The sequence below is a fragment of the Saccopteryx leptura genome, chromosome 4, assembly GCF_036850995.1.
Source record: "Saccopteryx leptura isolate mSacLep1 chromosome 4, mSacLep1_pri_phased_curated, whole genome shotgun sequence".
In the NCBI taxonomy this organism is placed as follows: domain Eukaryota; kingdom Metazoa; phylum Chordata; class Mammalia; order Chiroptera; family Emballonuridae; genus Saccopteryx; species Saccopteryx leptura.
This window is the reverse complement of record NC_089506.1, coordinates 143,057,150-143,073,600: the sequence shown is the minus strand read 5'-3', so window position 1 is coordinate 143,073,600 and position 16,451 is coordinate 143,057,150. Positions and strand designations below refer to the sequence as shown.

Genomic DNA, 16,451 nt, shown 5'->3' with positions numbered 1-16,451 from the left:
ATGTACTATTATTTAAAATTAACTCATTAGTACTTAATGCCACCAAAGCATACACGTATAGCAGTTAAAATGATAAATTTTATGTTACGACTACAACTTAAAAATGAATTCAAGTTAAAAAATACAGAAGGCTTTTTCTTTCCATCTTGCACGATGATGGGTGAAAAAGGACACTAAGAAGCCTAAAGCTGAGAAGGCTGATGCTGGAGGCAAGGTTAGGAAGAGTGAACTCAAGGCCAAAATGTCTCAGAAGGGGAAGCCCCACTGCAGCCGAAACCCTGTGCTAGTCAGAGGAACAGGCAAGTATTCCGAATCAGTTATGTATTCCCCAAAGTCCATGTACAAGAGCAAGCATCAAGAAGCTAAATCCAGGGTTGAAAAGAAATAAGAGGTCAGAGTTCTTGAAACTGTCACAAAACCAGTTGGTGGTGACAAGAATGATGATACCCAAGTGGCTAAACTTTGCCAAATGCCTGAATATTATTCTACTGAAGATGTGCCTCCCAAGCTGGCGAGCCCAGGCACGGAACCTGTCTGAGAACCCTGCAGCCAGCATCACTTCCCGGACCGTCCTGCCTGGGGCCACAGGGGCAAGGGGCTGGTTTTCCTGAAGCACCAAGCAGTGGCTTGCTACTGTCACTACCCCTCTGTTCCTCAGTCGAGTTTTTCTGTGTAAAACACACAGGGAATCTGTCATCGCCACTGCTGCCAAATTGTTATCAGTGGTGTCAAAGTCCCCAAGTACCCCGCTGAGGTTTACTTCAAGAAGAAGCTGTGCAAGGCCAGACACCAGGAGGGCGGGATCTTCGGCATAGAGAGAGAGAAATAGGAGACCATAGGCCAGGGCAAGGTTGATCGAAACACCATGGACTCACAAATTATGACAAAAATCAAAGCTGTTCCTCAGCTCCAGGGCTACCTCTGCTCTGTGTTTATTCTCCCAAAAGTGGTATTTAGCCTCACAAACTGGTGTTCTAAAAATCTAACAAAGAACCTAATTAAATACCTGATCTGTTTTTTTTTAAATAATAATAATAAAGGCTTTGCTTATTAAAAAAATCCTTTGACTTGTTTCTGCCTCTTAAAATTCTGAGATTTAGAGCCAACTAATGTGAAAAACACTGGTTAATTAATTAGGACCTGAATAGAGAAAGCAGGTATCTCTGATCTAAGGTACCTAAAACATATAGGTGGAACCAGGGCAGAGGACAGCAGGCCTGGAGACTTTTAACTTAGGAATGCATTTAGAATAAAACAAGCTTAGTTCTCAGTCCATCTTTATGTTGAGGCCTTTTTACCATTATGGGGAAAATTAAAACAAATGACCAACTAAAAAGAAGAGGAGACAGGTGATAATTAAGAGCGGAAAAAATTAATTTTTAAACATTGAGATGTCCTTGAGAATAGTGATTGCTTTTCTACAACTGCAGTGATATAAGGACTATTAATTTATCTAAAAAAGAAAAAGAAAAAACTGTTGGTACATCAAAGCATTAAGCAAAGTAATCTCTGCTTATATGTTACAAGTATTACTAGGATGACTCTCAAACAAAGATCTTGTTACACCTATAGAGAATGGCATTTTTCAAGAGACCAGAAAGCATTAGAATCACATCTAATAAAATGTATATTTTTTTCCTTTTGAATTCCTAAAATTGAGAGAATTCAGGTATACTTTATATAGTGTAAGCCACTATATCAAATTTCTCTAAAAAAAAATGTATACAGTAGGGAACTAATTTAGTTAAATTCACACTTATGGACTACTTAAAGGGCCTGTGATACCTCTCTACGCTGCTCTGCAATGCTATTCTCCTGCTCTTTCTTTTTTCATTCATTGTTCTGTACCAGAAACAATCCTTTCTTCTTGCTTCCTTGGTCTCAGTCAAATACCAAGCAAGAGATATATCATCAATTAAAATCTGAAAGTGATAATGAACTACCAGCCGCCAGAGAGTTGTAAGAGCAGCAGCAGGTCTGTTTCCTCAGAAAAAAAATGGCAGACAGAGGTTCCACTTCTAATAGAATGATATATTTCTAAAGGATTATTTATAACAAAATATTTCCTTCCCCATTTTGTAGAAAATTAAAGACAAAAATATGAAAAAACATGAGCCTTTGCTCTTATTTTGCATTTTAGTGACATGCTGACCCAAGTCCAAAAACAGAGATAAAAAGGCTTTGATTAAGGTTCTAGGTAGTAAAGACTTTTCCCGGTTTTCCTCCGACTTACTTTCCCTTCAGAGAAATAACGAATGAAAGCATCATGGCTATATGCATCAGCTCTGAACAAAGTTATTCATTAGAGAAATTTCCCACCGGGGCTTTCGTTCTCTCCTTTCATCACCCCTCCCCTGTCAGCAGGATATATGTTGGTACAGCCTTTTGGGAATATCTTTAAAATTTAAAATACACATACTCCTTGATCCTGACACTTGTATAAATATTTCTGCAGGATTGCTTTTGAGCAAGAGAAAAGCAGCCCTTGACATGTGGGAACTGTCCTACCACTTACAGCTAGGCCTTGATGGTGTCAGTTACTTACCTGGCACAGACAGCTAGACAGAGGTGTTCTCCTGTTGGACTTAACCTGATAGAACACCAATAACAGACGAGGTCACTTTGTGTTTGATAAAGTGGGACTAAAGCAAGACAAACAAACAAAAAGACAGCTTCCTAGATTCTTACCCGACCACAACTCAACTATTTCTAAGTGATTTCTAACCCTCTCCATAATGGAGAAAAGCAATAAGCTCAACATACCTTCTGATGGTCTTTAGTGGGAGAGAAGAAACAGTTCTTAGAAGAACTTCTTAGTTCTTAGAAGAAACAGTTAATATTGCATTAAATATTTAGATTGCTTTGGGTAGTAATGACATCATAACAATACTCAGTCTTCCATACACGGTTTTGTGTGTGTGTGTATGTGTGTGTGTGTATTTTGATATTTTCTTTATGTAGAATCATATAATTTAGAAACAGAGATAGGATGCCTTTTTTTTTCTTTTGAATAGCAGTTATAAAAGCAGACATATTTGTCTTGTTCTTGATTTTAGAGGAAAAGCTTTCATTCTTTTACTATTGAGTATGATGTTAGCAGTGAGTTTTCCATAAATGCTGTTTATTATGATGAAGTGCTCTTCTAGTTTTTGGTTTAATGTTTTTTCTAGTTCTTTAAGGATAAAGTTAGGTTATTATACTTTACTTATATTTTAATTTTTTATTTATTCATTTTAGAGAGGAGAGAGAGTGAAAGAGAGAGAGAGAAAGAGAGAGAGAGAAAGGGAGGAAGAAGGGAGGAGGAGCAGGAAGTATCAACTCCATATGTGCTTTGACCAAACAAGTGCAGGGTTTCGAACCGGCAACCTCAGAGTTCCAGGTCGATGTTTTATCCACTGCACCATCACAGGTTTAGGCCTACTTGTATTTTAAATTTAAGTTTTCATTTGTTTCTTCTAATAGTTCTGTTTTTCTTCTAGTTCTTTCTCTGTATGGATGCTGGAGCCTCTTAAATGAATTGATTTTTTTTTTGACTACTCACTGGAATTCAGATGGACACTGAGATATCTTAAGCAGTGTAGTAATTTCAAAAGTGGTAGTAATCAAGCAATTTCTACCCCTGTATGGTAGCTGCAGAGTAGCCAGCAAGTCACCAAGGCCCTGACTGAAAACAGAAGGGGGTCTTTCTCCTTTTAGATCCCTCAACTACAAAGGTAAGCATCCTAGCCAATCTAACCACAGGGTAGAGAGAACTCAGCCAACCTACTTCATCAGATTCCTCTGTAGCTTCTCAGGCACTAAGTAAATCGATAGACTATCCAGAGATAACCACATGGATCTCCATGAGCCAAAATTAGTCTAAATATGCTCTTTGATTGTTGCTTCAGGGCTCTTTGCTCCTGGACCATTCCAGAGAGGAAATATCAGTACTGCCCTCTCCATTTAGTTCTAGAAGAGGTAAGGTTTCTAGGGCCCATCTCTCTACATTTCTGTCTACCAACTTAGCAGCTACTGCTTCAGGAAATGTAGTTATCTACTGGAGTTAAGAACATAGCACAGCAGTCATGTGTGTAGCTGCCATCTTGCCAATAATTTTAATAATGTATATATTGGTAAAATTGTTTTCAACTCTAAAGGACAGTTTTAGTATGTTGTGCAGCTATCCTTTTTACATTGATCTGCATCTTAGAGATTTAAGGGAAAATATGATTAATATATATAACTTTTATATATGGATAATTTTTAAGTATTTATCTCTACCTTATAGAACTAATATAATCATTACACTCCATAAATAGGTGAATATTAGTTTTATTTGCTCCAGGAAAACAATAAATTCAGTTTTATGTTATAGTCAAATTATTTATTTCAACCATTGAATAAACAAGCATCCTGCACCTTGGAGAACCAATTCCAAATACAAATTAAGAAGTTCAAAGTATCAGTATATTTTCTTTGTGCAAAATTCAAAGCTTTACTTATTTTCTAAAACTAAAAAGGTCACAGAAAATAATTCAAATGAAACTTCAGAATAAAGTTATTAGTCAGAAAAATCTACCCAGAGTTATCAGAACCAGTTACTCTAATTTGAACATATACTTTCTTGCAATCTTAATAACCTTTGTAAGTCAGTGATTATTAAATGACATTTATTTTTCAGTGAGTAACAGTAAATGTTTGTTGTCAGCCCCCAGAGCTATATCAAAGCTGTTAGAAAAGATTCTGTACACACTTCAAAAAAATATCTGTAGCAAAGGATGTTATTCTCTAAAAATATTTTTCTCTTATGTTTGAAATTATGAACAATCAATTAATGTTCTGACTCTCTTACTTGCAACCTACATTTTATTGATCACCCAACCACATAAAAATAAAAAAGACATATTTCTCATAACTCATATACCTCATAAGAGCAATAATTTTGGAATTATCATAAATCATACTTGCAAATATGTGTTAAATCCATATTCAATTTCACCCTCTTGCTTGTAGTACTCTGAGAAGCCACTCGTTTGTTACTATTTACCTAGTAAAACTTTTCACCAGCTAAAGACAGATAGGTAAGTAACAATTCAGAAAGTTGCTTCAGATGTAGTATACTTCTTATTTGTACTTTTTTATCTGTCTTACAATTTCAAACACTTGTTTTTATTTTCTTAGGGTGTTCATCTTTTGACAAAAATGAGAAACAAAACTATTCTATAATTACACTAGTAACCCATAATAAAAAATAAGTTGGAAATTTTGGTTGTATAGTTATACGATGCTAAAATTATCTGATTTTAGGTTTTAAAATAAAAAACTACTATCAGTTACAACCAGCTCTGCCATCACCTACATATATACTTAATAAATGGGCAAAGGACCTGAATAGACACTTTTCCAAAGAGGACATACAGATGGCCAGTAGGCAGATGAAAAAATGCTCAACGTCACCAACCAGAGAAATGCAAATTAAAACCACAATGAGATACCAACTCCCACCAGTCAGAATTGCACTCATCAACAAAACAACACAGAATAAGTGCTGGCGAGGATGTGGAGAAAAAGGAACCCTCCTGCACTGCTGGTGGGAGTGCAGACTGGTGCACCCACTGTGGAAAACAGTATGGAGATTCCTCAAAAAATTAAAAATAAAACTGGCTTATGACCCAATTATCCTACTTATAGGAATATATACTAAGAATCCAAAAATACTAATTCAAAAGAAGTTATCACACCCTATTGTTTGCAATAGTCAATATCTGGAAACAGCCCAAGTGTTCATCAGTGGCCAAGTGGATAAAAAAGCTGTGGTATATATACACAATGGAATACTATGCAGCTGTAAAAAAAAGAAGGAAATCTTACCTTTTGCAACAGCATGGATGGACTTGGAGATTATTATGTTATGTGAAATAAGCCAGGCAGAGACAGACAAATACCATAGGATCTCAGTTATATGTGAACTCTAATCAACACAATAAACTGAGGAACACAATAGAAACAGAGGGAACAAATGGACAGCTGTCAGAGCAAAGGGGAGAGAGGGAACAGGACCAAAGAAGATGAAGGGACTAGACAAAATCATATATCCGTAACGCATATATACAGACAACAGGGTAGCAATAGTCAGAGGAATGGGCAGATGGAGGTATAGAAAGAGGGGGCAAGGAGGTGAAAAGGGGTAAAAAGAGACTTTGCATGGGACATGGGGGGCATGAAGCAGTGTGTAGAAGGTGTTATACTGAGCGGGATACTTGAAACCATGTCAACATAATAAATTAAATTTTTTAAGTATATTAGTTTTAAGTCCTATTTAATTGTATGCTAATTCTTATCATCTTAATGATATTTCTCTATAAATATACTTGCTGTTGTTCTTTGCTTATGACACTACTATGTAACATATTATGGTTTGAAAGTGCAACTGTGACTAAAAATTCCAATGTATTTCTAGTGCTACATTTCATAATGAATGCAGGATAGCCTACTGCATAGAATCAACTCCACCTACAATTTCCTTAAATGATATATCAGTTAATCAGCTTAAATGTACTGATAACACATGAATAATTTTATTTTTTATAACTTTTAACATAAAGATAATATGTGTTTGTTATGGGTTTTTTGAAGAAAAAAGAAAATTATAAAGAATTTATAATGCTTTTTTATAAGCCTACAACTACCATATTAATATATATGTACATATACAAACATATATACATATACATACATATATACATACAAAAATTTCATAAATATATACATACAACCCAATTGAGATCATATTACATCTTATTTTGAAGTCTACTTTTCATGCTACATATATCTTACAAAACTTTTAAACATATTGGTGCTTTGTATATCTTTAAATAGGACTTCTGCATTAGTATATTAGTAACTATACTAGCATTTCATGCCCAAAATAAATCTGTTTCTTACAGATATCCAAATTTCTCCTTGAATTTTTTCTTAGATATTTTTAAGGGTCTATTTCTTCTTTTGAGCAATTGATAAGATATTAGTACATTGGTGATTTAACCTCATACTAGATGTGGCTTTTAAAAGGTGAAAGGCCTCTTAGTTTTTTTTTTTATAAATACTGAACTTTAATTTTAAGAAAGGTAAGAGGCAAGAACAAGCTGGGTTGATGTACTATACATGGAAGCCTGTTTTATTTTTTAAAGGCACACTTCAGAATGTAATTCTACATGATAAATGTATTTAAGACTTCAGTAACATATAAAACTTTTAAATACCACTTATAAGTAGATAGTATTTTTTGTATCTTATTTACTCAAATACTTCCTTATATAAAGGATATTTAGAAATTAATCATAAGCCCATTAAGTTGCTGAGCTATATGCTTCCCTTCAACCTCAGTCACTAACACGAAACAATTTTGTTTGTTACTGCTACTACTGCTTCTACTGTTGATAAAGTTAATAAGAAAATGATCTTGCTTTCTGCTTCATTCTATTGCTCTTCAATAACTCTAAAAAGTTAATATATATATGAGTGATCTCTAAAATGGAGTTCAACAAATATTGAATTATAAAACAAAAAATCTAAGCCTTAGCTCTTGGTGGGCTTATTGAACTGACTTTTAAAATGGGGGCTATACAAATTGAATTGGGGTAAGCAATCTTGTGTGTCCAGGCTACAGGCAAAGATCTTAGAGTGGATCATTCACATCCCCGTATTACTCAGCCCTGAATTTCTCTCCAGTTTTACACTCTAATTAATGCCCTCAGTCCTCTGCCCTTTACTCTGCAGATAATGTTATTCATGACAATTACTACTGGTGTTTAACCATGCTGCATTAACAACCTTTATTCATTATGATTCAATATATCTGCTACAAAGTAGTACCAGTGTGTTCTTAGTGCACAACTTAATTCTTGATGCTGGATATTAGAGAAAACACAAAAGACCTGAATGATATCCCTGAACCACAGGAACTGGGGTCCTTGAGTCTTTAAGTGTGTATTGGCTGGAACTATCAGTGGTCACCATCTGCAAATCCTCAGGATGGGACTACTGAAGACAATCATATCCATATTGGAAGTGAAGCTCTCATTTTCAGGTTTCCTCTTCCATCCTTGCTAAAGATGAGAAGGCTAAACTTGGGTGGCAAAGTGAAAACTGTTTCAATGAGAGAAGAGCATACATAAAATTTTGTGAAACTTTGGAGAGCTTAGTTTAATATATTATATTCTATTTATCATGATTCCATTATATACCCTGAGGTCAGTAGGTTGTCTTAGATTCTGTAAATCAGAGTAGTTAGTCTTTAGTAGATTATCCCCATGACTTCATAAAGGCCAAGGTTACGTGAGTGGATGGTAACACTAATAACCTCTTCTCTTAAATTTCTAAATTTTTGTACTAAGGATAAATTAGCTTATAACATTTCCTTCAGGCTAGTGTGTGCTATATCACTTATTAAAACAAATTCAGGCAGTGGGGTCAATAGAAAAGTGGAGGGTATAATAGAAGGAAAATATCATAGAAGGAGGAAAGGGGGAAGCTAACACAGTGATTAGAAAAACTCTGTGAAGCCTGACCTGTGGTGGCGCAGTGGATAAGGCATCAACCTGGAAACACTGAGGTTGCCGGTTCAAAACCCTGGCGTGCCTGGTCAAGGCACATATGAGAGTTGATGCTTCCAGCTCCTCCCCCTTCCCTCTCTCTCTCTTTCTCTCTCTCCCCCCCTAAAATAAATAAATAAATAAATAAATAAATAAATAAATAAAAATTATAAAACAAACAAACAAAAAAAAAAAAACGACATACCCAAAGGTAGTTTATTATTCCATGCACTTAACGCTTAAATAAGAGTAAAAGAGGTAGACAAAACTAGATTGTTATAAGAAAGAGCTTGAAAAAATATGAATGAGAAAAACTCTGTGAATATAAAATAACTCCGTATATTCAATTCCTTGCACTATTAAAGATCCAAGTCAATGATTTACTATAAAATGTTGACATTGACTAGTTGAAGTATGCTTTATTGAGACTTTGACAGTGAATTGTAAGCCCTGAAAATAATTTGTCCCCATTTTCCTCTTTCTTGGAAACTCTCTTAATATAACAGTTCTGTTTTCTTACTCAACTCTTGCCTCCATCAGCATCTCCTTCTATAAGAAGTGTCTTTATACATGTAATCACAGACTATTATCTTCTCCATCTTTTTTCACTTTGCACAAATTCAGTTTAAGCTCTTTAAATATCCCAGATATGTGATAATTAGAATGCCCCCCAAAAGGTATCACTAAATTGGGCTGCTGCTAATCCAGCCCTCTCAGTATATTTGAATGCCCTAGTATGTACTAGGGTATTGAAAAATATCAACCCTACAGAACAAGATTTATCACCCCTGTCAAATAGTACTCACACTGATGAATTCTGACATTAACCTCAATATGTCAGAATCCTCTTATTATTTAATTAGCCAATTCTGTGTAACTTGTGCCATTAAATTTGACAACATCTTCAGCCTCTTTTCTTGCATTATGGCATAATCTAATGTGAATTAAAGAGGAATTTTAAAATGAGAGTTTAGTCTTCAAAGTCACATATTCTTTGACCTGAAGCATGGCACCCTTTAGTTGATATGAGGTTCTATGAAGAACTAAACCCTATTGTAGCACTATAAGGGTCTGGTGACATTTTAAAACAGTAAATTTTTTACATTAAATTGAGAATTATTTCTAAAAAGAGGTAGCTCATGGGTACATAACAGGTCATGCAGTTTATCTGAAATGTAATTGTTGTTATTTAAGTAGACTCTGTCTCAAGTATTGATTTATTGAGACTGAATCAGATCTTCTACCTCTGTGATAATAGTGTAGTTTATCTATAGACTTAAAAGTGCTTCTAATTCCATATTTGCATAGCTGATGAAGCTAGATCTTCAAGTCTAAAAATTAAGGGAACAATCATTGAATTTACTACCCCTTGGCCTTTAAATTTTTTTTTAATAAAAATAGATACCAAACAAAATTCTAGTGTCTAGAAATGCTTGCATGGCACCTATTTTGTTAAAACAGCACCCTGCTACATTACAGAATTCTAATATTAATACCCCCTTCTTCTGTGGAATTTCTCCTTCTGACAATCCATCCATGTGTTTCCAGTGGGGACTACCACCAGTATACCACTACCCTAGCTAAAAGTTGAGTGGAACTCAAAATGAGCCAAGCTTATTGTCCATCCCCGAGGGTGGAAATTATTCCAACTCCAAATGGGTGATTCAAGTTGGACCAGAAGATTTTTTAGTAGAATTTGATTAGAGATTGTCAGGCTTTTCCTATTGCTTTTTAAATTATGTAGATAGAAGATTTTAGTCTGAGATGGTCTACAGTTATGTTCCCCCCCAAAATTCATCTAGAATAGGGTAGAAAAAGTGTGAAATTCAGAAGAATCAAAGATAGGAGTCAGTGAAAGGAAGAAACCTGACTGTGTTAAGCCTGTGAATCCTGTCATCTCAAAGTCCAAAGTCACCTTTGCATTGGCTGTGGGTTGGTTACATGAGATGAGACATTCCTTGTATTTGTTTATTACTTAGTTTTTGTCACTTGCAATTATTAGGGTTCTAAATGACTAAATGAGAGTTCTATACCTTAAATACCTGAAAGTCAGTACTTTTCAAAAGCCTAGAAGTCTCTGATCACACAGATTCTGGTCAAGTGTATATGGAATATTCATTGAGATAGGACATATCTGGACCAATTTAAAGAGACTGAAGTGTGACAGAGTATGTTCTGTGACTACAATGGAGTCAAAATAGAAATCAATTACAGAAAGATATCTGAAACATCCCCAAATATTTGGAAGTTAACACACTTCTATATAATTCATGGACTAGAGAAGAAATGATTTGAAATAGAAATAAAGTTTTGAAATTAACTAAAATAAGTACTTAATATATTAAAATATGCTATAATAAATATTTACAACTAAGTGCTGTTAATGTATTAATTCTCCCCAAATTGTTCTATAGTTACACTGAATTTACTACCCCTTGGCCTTTAATTTTTTTTTTAAATAAAAATAGACACCAAACAAAATTCTAGTGTCTAGAAATGCTTGCATGGAACCTATTTTGTTAAAATAGCACCCTGCTACATTACAGAATTCTAATATCAATACCCCCTTCTTCTGTGGAAGTTCTCCTTCTAACAATCCATCCATGTGTTTCCAGTGGGGACTACCACCAGTATATCACTACCCTAGCTAGTAGTGTAGTAGCCATTAGTCACATGAGGCTATTAAACACTTGATAGGTGATTAGTCTGAATTAAGATGTGCTGTAAGTGCAAAAACACCAAATTTCAATGACTTAGCACCAAAAAATCTATATAAATAAAAATGTAAATGTTAGTTTGTTCAAAACCTTAAATCTCCAAAAGCTCTTCACTGATTGCTTTGAAATTTTGATACAATGTTGCATTCAAATATGTGCTCTTTTTTATATACCTACAATTATATAGATATAAATGTCACACCTGTGATAGGTAAAAGCATGTCTTTTTTTAAAAAACAGAGCCATCTGTTGGACGTAAAATGAACACATGCTATACAAAATATTTTACGATTCCATTTCAATGTTTCTGATTTACAATTCATTTAAGAGCAGCCAGACTTGATGCACAGTTGCGATCTCATTCTGCAGCTTCAGATTTGCTTTGTTCTCAACAGAATGAATGTGACAGGCTGAGAGTGGCTGAAAGACATCAATGAGAAACAGCAGATCAGTATCAAACACGACTCTGTGCTCAGCAATCACATGGTTACAATCGCCTTTCATTCCGGTACAACCCAGCTGATGATTACAGTTTGAGCCAGCATGTTCTCATCGGCACTCTGACTGAAGGGTGTCCTTATTGCAAGGCTCTGAAATTTAATGAAGAAACGAAAGGAATGTGTTGCATAGCCAGACAAATTAAACTGCCTCAACTTGGAGAACCACCAGAGCCATCAAAAACTTTGCTTGCCAGATATACCACTGAATCAAAGCATTTCCTATCTAACATCAGGAAATAGAACTCATGCTTCCAAATGATATCGTTTGGCGCAGAAAATGTAACAGCTCAATTCATGCCAACTTTCAAAGTGAAAGGACAAATGCATCATAAAGCCGGCTCCCCGCTTCCATTCCCAGATGGTCAACATAAATTCCTACAAATGTATTTCATCAGTGATGGCAATGATGAATTGAATGCATGCTGCAGAATTTCTACCATCATAAAAAAGGTCCATCATTTCCCAACTGCAAGAGTTTCTTCATGAAAAAAAATAATTTAGTGCGTTTGTTCAAAGCAGCAATTGACATGATGCCACCTGATACACACAAGATTGTTATTCATGCTGACAAAATGGCTGCTGGAGAACATGTGTGAAAATTCAATGCTCCAACTATTGACAAAGTGGCAATTGTTATAGTCGGAGATCAATTCCAACCTAGAGATATTGTTCTTCATCAGAGAAACAATCAATTGACAAAACTTGCAGAAACTCATCAATGCTACAATGCCCTGCAATATCCAATCATTTTTTGGGATGGTGCTGATATCACTTCAACATTAAGATGATGAATCCAGTCAGTGGCAAAGAAACAAATATGAAATGCAGCACAATGAACTATTATTCATGCCAATTAATGATTCAAGAGAATGAAGACAATGACATTTGTTTCACCAATATATCGTAGATATGTATGCAAAAATTGAAAAAGAATGTTTAATATTCATTCGTTTGATTCAGACCAAGCTTCACTCTGAAGAATACGTTCATTTGCGAGATGCAGTTGTAAATGACGGTAATACAAGTAACATTGGAAGACTAACGATTTTGCCATCTTCATATACAGGCAGTCCACATCATATGCATGAGTATGCTCAAGATGAATTGCGTATGTTCATCACTACAGGCATCCAGACCTATTCATTACAATCACATGCAGTCCAGCTTGGGACGATATACAACAGCTCTTACTTCTTGGCCAATCACCAGTGGATAGGCATGACATCACAGCACGTGTTTTCAGACAGAAGCTGAAATCACTGCTGGATTTCATGGTAAGACATGAAGTGTTTGGGTTTGTGCGCTGTAAAAAATTAATGAGCAATGTCATGTCGTAGAAGCAAGAATCTTGACAGGACTTTTCAAAGGTGATGTCCTCATTCCTCGCATTCCTATGATTCCAATGGATATGCCATTTCAATGTAAGAGATTGCAGTTCCCAATTCGATTGGCGTTTGCAATCACCATCAACAAAGCTCAAGGCCAATCTTTAGAATTATGTGCTTTAGATGTACACACAGATTGCTTCTCACATGGATAATTATATGTTGTGTGTTCTAGACTTGGCAAACCAGACAATCTCTGTATCTGCACAAACAATGGAACAACAAAAAATATTGTATACCCAAAGCATTGTAAAATTAAACGTATTAGAAACATGCGCTTTCTCTTTTCTTTCTTTTCCATTTAACCAGTCTGGGCCACAGCAATGCATGGCCGGGTACAGCTAATGTAAAATATTACATCAAGTCTTTTATGTTGCTTGACCAGGTTGTGGCACAGTAGATAGACCATCAGACTGGAATGTGGAGGACCCAGGTTCGAAATCCCCAGGTCGCCAGCTTGAGTGCCGGCTCCTCTGGTTTGAGCAAAGCTCACCAGCTTGAGCCCAAGGTTGCTGGATTGAGCAAGGGGTCACTCCATCTGCTGTAGCTCCTTGGTCAAGGTACATATGAGAAAGTAATCAATGAACAACTAAGGTGCCACAATGAAGAATTGATGCTTCTCATATTTCTCCCTTCTTATCTGTCTGTCCCTCTCTTTCTGTCTCTCTCTCTCTCTCTCTCTCTCTCTCCTTCTCTCTCTCTCTCTCTCTCTCTCTCTCTCACACACACACACACACACAAAAGACTTTTATGTTGAAATAATATTTATATATTAAATAAAATGTTAATTTTATATGTTATGTATATATTTTTTTATTTTTTAGTAAAGCTGCCAGAAAAACTGAATGTATTTGCCTCATATTTTTGTATTGGATTGTACTATGGTTTGAATTTTTGTGTTCCAAATTTATATGGTGAAACCTATCCCTCAAGGTGATGGCATTAGAAGTTGGGGCTTTTGGGAGGTGATTCTGTCATAAGATTAATTAGGTCATGGGAATAATTCCCTTAAAAAAGGAGCCTAAGAAAGCTCCCTTACCCCTTCTGCAATGCAGTTACAGCTAGACTACTGCTATTTAAGAGTCAATGCAGGCAGTCTCTCACCAAACACAGAACCTGACCATACAGGGACACTGTACCGATCAACTTCCAGACTCTAAAACTATGAGATATAGATTTCTATTGTTTATAAGCCATTCAGTCTGAGGTATGTTGTTATGTCAGCCTGAATAAACTAAGGCACATTGTATCAGAAGTGTTCTATAAATTTAATGCTCTTCCAGTAAGAAATTTCATGGGCCTTTATTAAAAATTAACAAAGGCATTATTAAATTCATACTGAAATGCAAAGAACCAAAATGAGCCTATGTTGAATAACTTATACTCCCTGGTTTCAAGACTCATCATAAAGCTAATTATAAAATAATCAAGACAATGTTGTATTTAGTACAAGGATAGACAAACAAATCAGTGGAACAGAATGCCTGACCAGGAGGTGGCCCAGTGGATAGAACATCGGACTGGGACACTGAGGACCCAGGTTCGAAACTATGAGGTCCCAGCTTGAGTGCGGGCTCACCAGCTTGAGCACAGGTTAGCTGGCTTGGAATCATAGATATGACCCCATGGTTGCTGGCTTGAGCAATGGGTCACTCACTCTGCTGTAGCCACCGGGTCAAGGGACACATGAGAAAGCAAACAATGAACAACTAAGGTGCTGCAATAAAGCATTGATGCTTCTCATCTCTCTTCCTTCCTATCTGTCTGTCCCTATCTGTCCCTCATTCTGTCTCTCTGTCTCTATCACAGAAATAAAAAATAAAAAATAAATCAATGGAATAGAATAGAGTCCAAAAATTGACCCACATAGTATATCCTCAATTATTTTTTTTTTATTCAGTGAGAGGAGGGGAGGTAGAAACAGACTCTGGCATGTGCCCTGGCCAGAATGCACCTGGCAAGCCCACTAGGGGGCAATGCTTTGCCCATATGGGGCATTGCTTTATTGCTCAGCAACCAAGTTCTTCTTAGTGCCTGAGGCGAAGCTATGGAGCCATCCTCAGCATCTGGGACCAACTCACTCCACTGGAACCATGGCTGCAGGAAGGGGAGAGAGAGAGAAAGAGAGAGAGAGAGAGAGAGAGAGAAAGGGAGAAGTAGAGATGCAGAAGGTCATTTCTCCTGTGGGCCCTGACCAGAAATTGAACCTGGGACATCCACATGCCAGGCCAACACTCTACCACTGAACCAACCTGCCAAAGCCTCAATTAATTTTCAGCAAGGCATGAAAGTAATATAATGTTGCCTACAAATGGTATTAGAAAAATAGTAGCTCTATAAAGAAAAAATGAATCTTGATCCGTCTCTCATGTGAAACACAATTAATTAGAAAATTTTCATAGAATTAAATTAAACTCTAAAATTATAAAATTTCTGGAAGAAAATTAAAGAGGATATCTTTGCAAACTTAGGGTTGGTGAAAATTTCTTAGGTAGAACAAAAATGTACAAAAGACCAAATGATATATTGAACATTATCAAATTTAAAACTTCTAATCAATGACAGACACCATTAAAAAACAAAATACTAACCACAGAGAAAATATTTGTAATAAATTCATCTTAAATCCAGAATATGCAAAGAAGTCTTCAAATTCAATAATAAGAATATAAGCAATCTAGTTAAATTCAAGCAAAGATTTTAACAGAACTTTCACAAAAGAAAATAGATGGCAGATAAGGAAATAAAAAGATACTTAGTCATTAGTGAAGTGCAAATTAAAACAACAATGAGATACATGCACAAACTCATTAGCATAGGTAAAATATTTTAAAAACAGATAATGCTAAACATTCAATAACCTGAATAAATATCAAAAACATTATGCTGAGTGAAAGACTTTAGATGCAAATGAGTATATATTTTTTGATATCTAAAACACAAAAAAGGCAAGTTTAAACAATAGTGATAGATCACCAGTTGCCTGGGGCCAGAGAGAACAGGGGAGGGACAGCAAGGTAAATAAGCATCAGGGAATTGTTTTGGATATTGAAAATGTTTTGTATCTTGATTGTAATAATTAGCTAGGTGTGCATATTATTCAAAACTAATCAAACTGTGTGCTTGAAATGAATGCATTTATTTTATATAAATTACATTTCAATATAGTTGGGGGCATTTTTTAATTAATTTATTGTGTTTACATAGATTCTAGTGCCCCCCCAAATATCTCCTCCTCCCCCATGTTCCCCAGTACATCCCCCCTGTCCCCCTTCC

The 16,451-nt window shown here is 35.7% G+C and overlaps 1 pseudogene; it reads left to right on the top strand.

Annotated features, from left to right (window-relative positions):
• The first annotated feature begins 469 nt into the window (after nucleotides 1-469).
• Nucleotides 470-978, top strand: LOC136404472 (large ribosomal subunit protein eL6-like; annotated as a pseudogene).
• The last annotated feature ends 15,473 nt before the right edge of the window (nucleotides 979-16,451 follow it).